Genomic DNA, 8,648 nt, shown 5'->3' with positions numbered 1-8,648 from the left:
GATATTGGTTGGACTGACTGGTAACCTTCTCCAAGAAATGAACCTGATTTTAGAATGCTTATGGTATAGTAAATAAAGGAATGTTGAGAAAGAGGACAGGTATTGTCACAGAATGAGCTGAACAAGTTCAACTGCTGAACAGCAAAAACAAAGCAAAGTTTCAATTCTGATGATTCACTAGGGAAGATATTTGGATATCTATATATACACATGCATATACATGCATGCATGAAATCGTAATTCTCCAGTAGAATGTCGAGAAACTTGGCCTGACAATTATAAAACTATATCAAACTGGTTGCATGAAAGGTACAGTAAAATATTAATATTTTAGCATAGATTTTGCGTATATTTTGTAAAGAATGAAAATTCTTCCTTCATTTTATACGTTACAAATATCCTTAGTAGATTCTGTTTTTCATATTGTAGTAGGAGAATATATACAATGCTGAGAATTGGAATTACACAAAATATGCAACATGGCTGGGCACTGGAATTTGAAGTATGTAATCTTAGCTAGTTAAGAGATTGAGATCTGAACATTACAGTGTGAAGCTAGCCTAAGTGGGAAAGTTCATTAGATTCTTATCTCCAATTAACCACCAGGAGAAATGAAGTTCCAGTTCAACTTATATGTAGAGCCCTGGCCTTGAACACAAAAGCACCATCCAGGGCCTGAGTTTGAGCCTTAGGATCAACAGAAACAAAAATACAAAATACAACATGGAATTAGATATTTTATAATGAAGTATATTTTAATACAGTCTACATTGTTACAAAGACTAGACTTCTGTGTTATCTTTATAACCTAACATAATAAGTGATATTATCCATTTATTAAGTAGAAAGGCTTACTCAGATTTACAAATCTGAAGGTTTCAGTGTATGTTCAGTTGGTTTTATTGCTTTGGAGGGCTGTGACAAGACATGTCAAGGTGGGAAGTATGTCAAAGAGAAATGCTTTTTACCTAGAATGATTTAAAGATAAAAGAAGAAAGTATGTGAGAGGCTATGTTCTCATGGGTTTCACTCTAAAGAACTTAATCTCCAGAAGAACTGTTCAGGTATTCTCCACAATCTGGGAGGAAGAGGAAAGTAATTTTTCTTTAACAGATAGGTCTTTCTGCCGCATTCTAAATTCAAATGGCAACATTTTCACCAATGATAATGATTTGTCCAGGGGTGGAAGCAATTAGATATTTCAAGAAATTCTAAGCAGATCTCAGCAGACTAAATATTTTATGGAATTCCTATTAAAATACTTTCTTGCAGACTGACTGGGTCGTCATACCACACATGTATATATCTGTGTGTTTGTATGTGTTTGAATAAATTAATACAACAATGTAGCTGATAAAAATATTCCTATGGCCTTTTGTTTTTCTTCTCATACTATGAAAGCCTGTAAAAATTACCAATCAAATAGCATCCAAGATTAAAACATTACTGCTGTCCAAAAGATTTGCATGCAAACCCAAGAACATCCAACTCATTTCATACCGCCATGTTTTAGGAACATATTAAGTCTATCAATTATGTTGTCACCAAGGAAACAACATACAATATTTCTTTTAAAAATACCTAGATTGCAGAACACTTTAGACAGAAAATTGAAGGAATATAATTTATGGGATTTAATGTAAATATTTAGTCACTTAAATTGATATTCTATTATTATTATTATCATTGTGAAATTATCTTACAGAGGGTTTACAATTACATGCGCAAATAGTGAGTACATTTCTTATCAAGCATTGTTTTCTCCTACTTTATTTCCCCATACCATCCCTTCCCCTCTCTACCACCTCCCTCCCTACCACCCTACCACCCACCCCACCAAAGTTGTAAAGTTCCTTTATAGACATAATGTCTTATACATCTCATTGTTGTAAATTGGGTCCACCTGTAAACCTATTTAAACAGTTTGTTTTTCCCATTCCCTCCAAAATTATATCAACATCAAATACAGTGGAAGCAGCGCTTATATCCTGGGGGAAGTACATACAGAGCAACAAACAAATCATCTTATAAATTTGTTGAAAACAATAACAAGAAAGAAAAGAAAACATTTGAATCCATATCTTGGGATTTATTTCTCCAAACAACAACCTGTCTGACAGTTTGTGTTTGTCTCAGTCATATATTAGTTATTGCAAATAAGGGAAACCATGGGATCTATGTTTCTTTGGGCCTGGTTTACTTCACTTAATATAATTTTTTCCAATCTTTCCATTTCCTAACAAATGGGGCAATATTCATTGTGTATATATACCACTTATTCTTGATCCAATCAAGAATATGTGTAGATTGGTTCCATATCTTAGCTATGGTAAATAATGCTGCAATGAGCATAGAGATGCTGGTAGCTGGTCTTGTTTGTGATCATTTGAGTAAAAGCCCAAAAGTGGGATTGCTGGGTCATAGGGGAGCTCTATGTGGAGTCTTCTGAGGAATCGCCATAACAAATTGCAAAATGGTTGAACAAGTTTCTACTCCCACCAACAATGCAGTATGGTTCCCTTCTGCTCACTTCACATCCAGCGTTTGTTGTTATTAGAGTTCTTTATTATAGCCATTTTAACTGCGGTGATGTGGTATCATAATGTGGTTTTCATTTGCATTTCTTCTCTGGCTAAGGAGGTTGAGCATTTCTTCATGTGTCTATTGTCCATCCTTCTTTCCTATTCAGAGAAGTTTCTCTTTAAGTCTTTAGTCTACTTATTTATTGGCCAGTTGTTACTTTGAGTATTTGTTGTTGTCAGATTTAATTTTTTGAGACCCAGGTATATTTTAGATATGAGACCTTTGTCCGATGTATGGCTAGTGAATTTCTTCTCCCAATCACTGGGCTTTCTATTGATTTTGCTAGCTATATCCATTGCCAAGTAGAAGGTCTGCAATTTCATGCAATCTCATTTGTTCCACCTTTCTTTGATTTGTTGTATTTCTGGGTCTCTATTAAGAAAATACTGGTCTGTGCAAAGGAGACCCAGGGTTTCTCTTATTCCATTCTGTAATGTTTTCACAGTGTCTGCTTTAACTCTGAGTTCTTTGATCCATTTGGAGTTGATTCTGGTGGAGGGTGATACATAAGGATCTAGCTTTAGTTTTCTACAAGTGATTAACCAATTTTGCCAGCACCATTTAATGAAGGCTGTCTTTCTTATATTCTAGTTTTTAGCACCTTTATTGAAGATTACAGTGCTATAGGTCTGTAGGTTCATTTCTGGGTTTTCAATTCTATTCCATCTATCCTGAGGTCTTTTTCTTGTGTCAAGACCAAGCTGTTTTGATTACTATAGCTTTGTAGTAGAGTTCATAGTTTGTTATTGATATTCTTCCAACAGTTTTCGTTCTGTTAATGATCATTTTGCTATTTGGGGTCTTTATTATTCCATATGAATTTTTGGATTGCCTCTTCTATTTCCTTGAAGAATGAGGTTGGAATATTGATAGGTATGGCATTGAATTGGTAGATAGCCTAGGGAAGTATTGCCATTTTCATGATATTGATAATTCCAATCCAGGAGCATGAGAAGGTTTTGCCATATTCTAATTTCTCTTTTGATTCCTTTTAAAAGTTTTTAAAGTTTTCATCATTGAGGTCCTTCAATTCTTTGGTTAAGTTAATTCCTAGGTATTTTATTTTTTGTGGGGCTATTAAAAATAATCTCTTCTTGTTAATTTTAATTTGAAGTCTATTTCATCTGATATTTGGATTGAAACTCCTATGTGTTTATAGGAGCCATTTGCTGGGTAGATTTTGTTCAAGCCTTTCACTTTCAAAAGTTGTTTGTTTGTATGGGCAAGGTGTTACTCCTGAAGGCAGTAGATAAAGGAATTTTGCTTTTTAATCCAACTAGACAGTCTATGTTGCTTAATTGGAGAGTTAAGTCCATTAATGTTGAGATTTAGGACTAAGCGGTATTTGGGAGTAGCAGGATACAACTGTAACATCATTATGGATATTGACACTGGCATGGAATTCATTTCCTTTTTTATCTGACAAATGAATATACGAAATAACATAACTTTAACTAAATATCAAGACTTAACTAAACATATTACCAGAAAAAGTCATCATGCAAGCCATATTGCAACTGGGGTAAAAGAAAAATCCGTCATACTCATTCTGTATTTATTTTACATGTTGATTTTTTTCTTAAATTATGTACTTTAGCTTGTATTTTAAAAATATTGTGTTAAATGATGTATATTTTTGTAATTAATTTTGGATGCCTCCTTAAATTTTGTTTTGAGTATAATGTCTCACTTCAGTTACTAACTCATGAAATGATGCTGATTACAAAACAAATGCTAATAACCACTGTTTATAATACACAAAATCTCATAAGCAAGATTTCATGAAGCATTGGTTAACATTTTGATTTCATGGTCTCATGATGATGAGACCTATCTGCAGGAGTACAGTTGTACCTAGATTCCTCAGCCTAAATTTAGCCACTGTTAAAAAATGTTTATATCTTTATCTGTCATCCATCAGAGATTAAACTTAGGTATAAAACCTTAGAAAATGATAAGGTAAGAATTTGGCTTTTCTGGACATAAAGTAAACAATCTGCCGCATAGAGTAACTCATTATTTTAAAGTCAAGCTATTTCTCCAAAACATTCTAAACATTTCCTTACAATGTATATTATTCTCAAGAAGGGAATGAGGAATGTGAGAAGAAGAATAACCACGTATTGTCCTCAAATATACATAATTTGGATTTACCTCTTTTTTTTCATTATAAGCATTTTTGATAAAACTCTTTGAATAATTGTTTTCCTGGTCTGGTATCATATGTCTTAGTTGCATATACCAAACTACATTCAGAAAATGGTATATAGTAATTAATTTAAGAGAACATATTCAATAAATTGTAAAAAGTATATACCTATAGGGATAATATTTTGAAGAGTTCATTGGAAATATTCTCATATAATTACTAATTTGATTGAACAATTTTATATTGACAGTAATGAACTAGATTACGTTAATGCTAATTGGACAAGATTGGACTGCATGCGCGCTCTCCCCTGAAAAAAAAACAAAAAAAACAATATCTCCTTCTACTTTATCAAGGAAACAACTGAGCAAAAAATGGAAATTAACATATGAATCTATAACAACTTGAATGAATTTTTGTTTATTAACAAATATTAATTTCAGAAAGTATTTTATTGTGTTATATTCATCTGTCCATATAATGTAGATTGGTAAATTATATTCCTTTTATTAATTTCATTATCCTATTTTTATAAGCATGTTTAATTCTGTCATCATACTAACATAAAATATTTGAATCTATTTAATCCACAATATTTCTCTTCATCTCCTCTCTTACTTTTTTCCAAATATAATCCTTTCCAACTTTTATACCTGAGTCATTCATTTTATTTTCTGAGTCTAGAGTCTGCATATGAGAATTTAGTATTTGTTTTTAACACTATGGCGTATTGCTTTAATATGAAGGTTTCCAGTTCTAACTATTTTCTTGAAGATGATATGACTTCATTATTATGTGTGGCTAAATAATATATCATTGTGCATATATGCATACATATATTATAATTTCTTTAGTCAATGAGTGATTAAGGAACATGTAGGTTGATTCTGTAGTTATTTATGTTTTTTATGTGGGAGAAGGAAGGATGGAAAAAATGATGTTTGGACTGAGAAACATGCTCTTTAGGCAGGCATTCAAGTATTTGAAACATTCTCTCAGCTGCTCTTTCATTAGTATTTCAATAATGCATTATATTCAAAAAGTAAAATTTAATTACATTTGCAAATGAGTTCTTTTTCAGTATCTATATTATTTTTTATTATAGTTTTACGTTTAGTATGTCATGTGAGTATGGGGGTATATGTGAGCATGAACATGCATGCATGTTTGTACATGTAGCTGACTCTAAGGAAACAGACTCTGTGAGATACAGGATTCAAATAAAAGTTTGAGACCTGTAAGTTGCTAAATTAATGTAAAAGTCCAGTTTGTGGAGTGTGATTTCAAGATCATATTTTTTAGGTTTCATACCAACAAAGTAGATCTTTCTAATCCAAAATCACAAGGAATAAAAAGCTACTCTGTTTCATAATCATTGTCTTAGTACTCTAGACCTTTTTTATTAGTGAAAAATATGATTGAAAGTATGATGGGTCAGTAGTAAGCCTTTAGAAACTGTACATTTTCCCCAAAATCTTCCAATGTACTATTTGGAAATAGATTACAAATATATTTATAAACATACAGATACAATATGATTTTATATATCTAAATATATGTATATAATATAAAAGTATCATATATTTAGTTATGATTTAAATGTGTATCTTAAATATCTATTTAATTTTAAATGTAATTCATTTCATCATATATACATATATACATATATATATATGTGGACACACACACACACACACACACACACACACACACACACATATATATATATATATGTCCACATATTTTTTTGGGAATGTGACATGAACTCTGGGCTTTGGTGCTATCCCTGTGCTCTTCAGCTCAAAGTGAGATCTCTACTGCTTGAGACATAGGTCTACTTCCAGTTAACTGGTGGTTTATTGGAGATAGGAATCTCAAGATAAGGAATCAAATGTTTCTTCCCCCCTTGGTATTATTTCTAACATATTTATAAGAAGATTTCTTTGTTGCATTGTATGTCCCTCCCCTACGGCATAACCCCTGCTTTCATTGAAGTTTACTTTGGTATAATTAGTGGAGGGGAAGGAAAAAAACACATTGTTTAAATCGGGATACAGGTGGAATTATTGCAACAATGAGATATACAAGGTGTTATATCAAAAAATGAACTTTACAACTTTGGCTGGGAGGTGGGGGTAGTTGGGAAGGGATGGGAAAGTGAAACAAAGGAGCAAGCAACAACGCTTGATAAGAAATGCACTCATTACCTTGCCCATGTAACTGTAACCCCTCTGTAAGGTATTTTCAATATTTAAAAACAAAACAAAACAAAAATAAAACCTGAGAGAGTCCAGGACAAAGAGGCCAGAAGCAACAGGAGAGCAGATTCTGCTCAACCCCAGCAAGAACGGACAAGGGGCAGATATCTTAAAAATCCTGCAGATCACTGAACAGAGACGGCCCAGGAACCAAGACTGTGGTGTGAGTAGAACCTTGACATCTTTACTCCTAGTGAGCAAAGGAGGGAAAGCCACCCTTCCCCCACCACCAGTGATCTCCACCTTTGATCCTGACAAATCCCCACTGAGTAACTACCCCCAATCAGGCCTTGGTCGAAAAGAAAAGAGTCATTTAACTGCTCACAGGACCCTGACCTGAACTGCCAGGCTCCACTCCACCCAGGGCAAAGTCACACATCCCAGGCAGATATTGCTCGGCCTCCGCAGGAGTGACTTTCTACATTGGGTAAACAGAGTCAGGAGCTAACCCTTCAGGGAAAACTACTGTTTGCTGAAAGGCCTCAACCCTACCCAGAACCTAGCCTCATCACAGCATCTCCAAACTAGAGGAAACAGCATTTCCCTCTTTTGTGATACTCAAAGCAGTTTTCCCTCCCACTGAACTAGCCTGGGAGGCAGATCACAAAATCCTGGGTAACGAAGAGCATTTTTCTGCCTGCTCAAACAAACTGACTTAAGAAACCAATCAAGCCAGTGGAAAACCAACCACCACAAGCAGACCAGAGACTCCACCAAGAGACTGGTTAGGGACACAGTGGAGATAAAGGATTTTCCCATTCTCACCCTCCCCCACCAAAAAGAAATCAAAGAACTCTTTTTTTGTACCTTTTTTAATTTTAATTTTTTGAAAAATATTTTTTCTATTAATCTATTTTTTTCCTCTCATAAATTTTTAGGTGTGTGTGTGTGTGTGTGTGTGTGTGTGTGTGTGTGTATGCTTTTTTATTTTTAGACCTTTTAGTCCTTTTTTTGTACTTTTCATTTTTTTTCTATTTCTTCCTTTTTTACATGACTTAATTGTTGTTCCGCTCATCCCCAGGTACATACCTGCCATTGATTATTTCACCTTATGCCCCATTGTGTACATACTTAATCCAGAAGTTTATCACTCAATTGACAACCTCAAGCTTAACTTCTTTGATATCAGTATTATATCTTTATACTTATATAATTTTCAAGTAACTAATTTTAGGAAATTTTATTTTTTAGTTTTTCATACCTCTTTCTATCTCTCCCCTCTTCTCATTCTATCTTTTTCTTCTCTCAATATCACTTCTTTAAAATTACATAATTTTTCTTTATTTCATTTTTAAATTTAAAATTTTTGTTTTTCCATTTTTTCTTGTTTTTTTTTTTTTTGGTTGTGTTAATCACTCTACTATCATTCTGCCCAATCCATTTCCCTCTCGGTGATAAGAATTTAGTTAAATTCACTCTTTTTTCACCTCTCCACATCCCTCTAATCCTATTTTTCAACACATTTCTCCTTAAACCTAAAAATTTCTGGTTTGCCAAATTTATCTTTGCTGTTTTTAGCCCATTATTCCACAGTTGTTTGATGTTGAATAGATTGTATCTGGTGAATTAGATTGTATCTGCAGCCATTTTGATTGTGCAACTACAGTACTTTGATTGATGCTTGCCTTAAAATAGTGTTCTAGCACAAAATTGGTGTT

Source organism: Dipodomys spectabilis, unplaced genomic scaffold (genome assembly GCF_019054845.1).
Source record: "Dipodomys spectabilis isolate Male_0828 unplaced genomic scaffold, ASM1905484v1 ptg000336l, whole genome shotgun sequence".
NCBI lineage: Eukaryota > Metazoa > Chordata > Mammalia > Rodentia > Heteromyidae > Dipodomys > Dipodomys spectabilis.
This window is presented reverse-complemented; position numbering follows the sequence as displayed.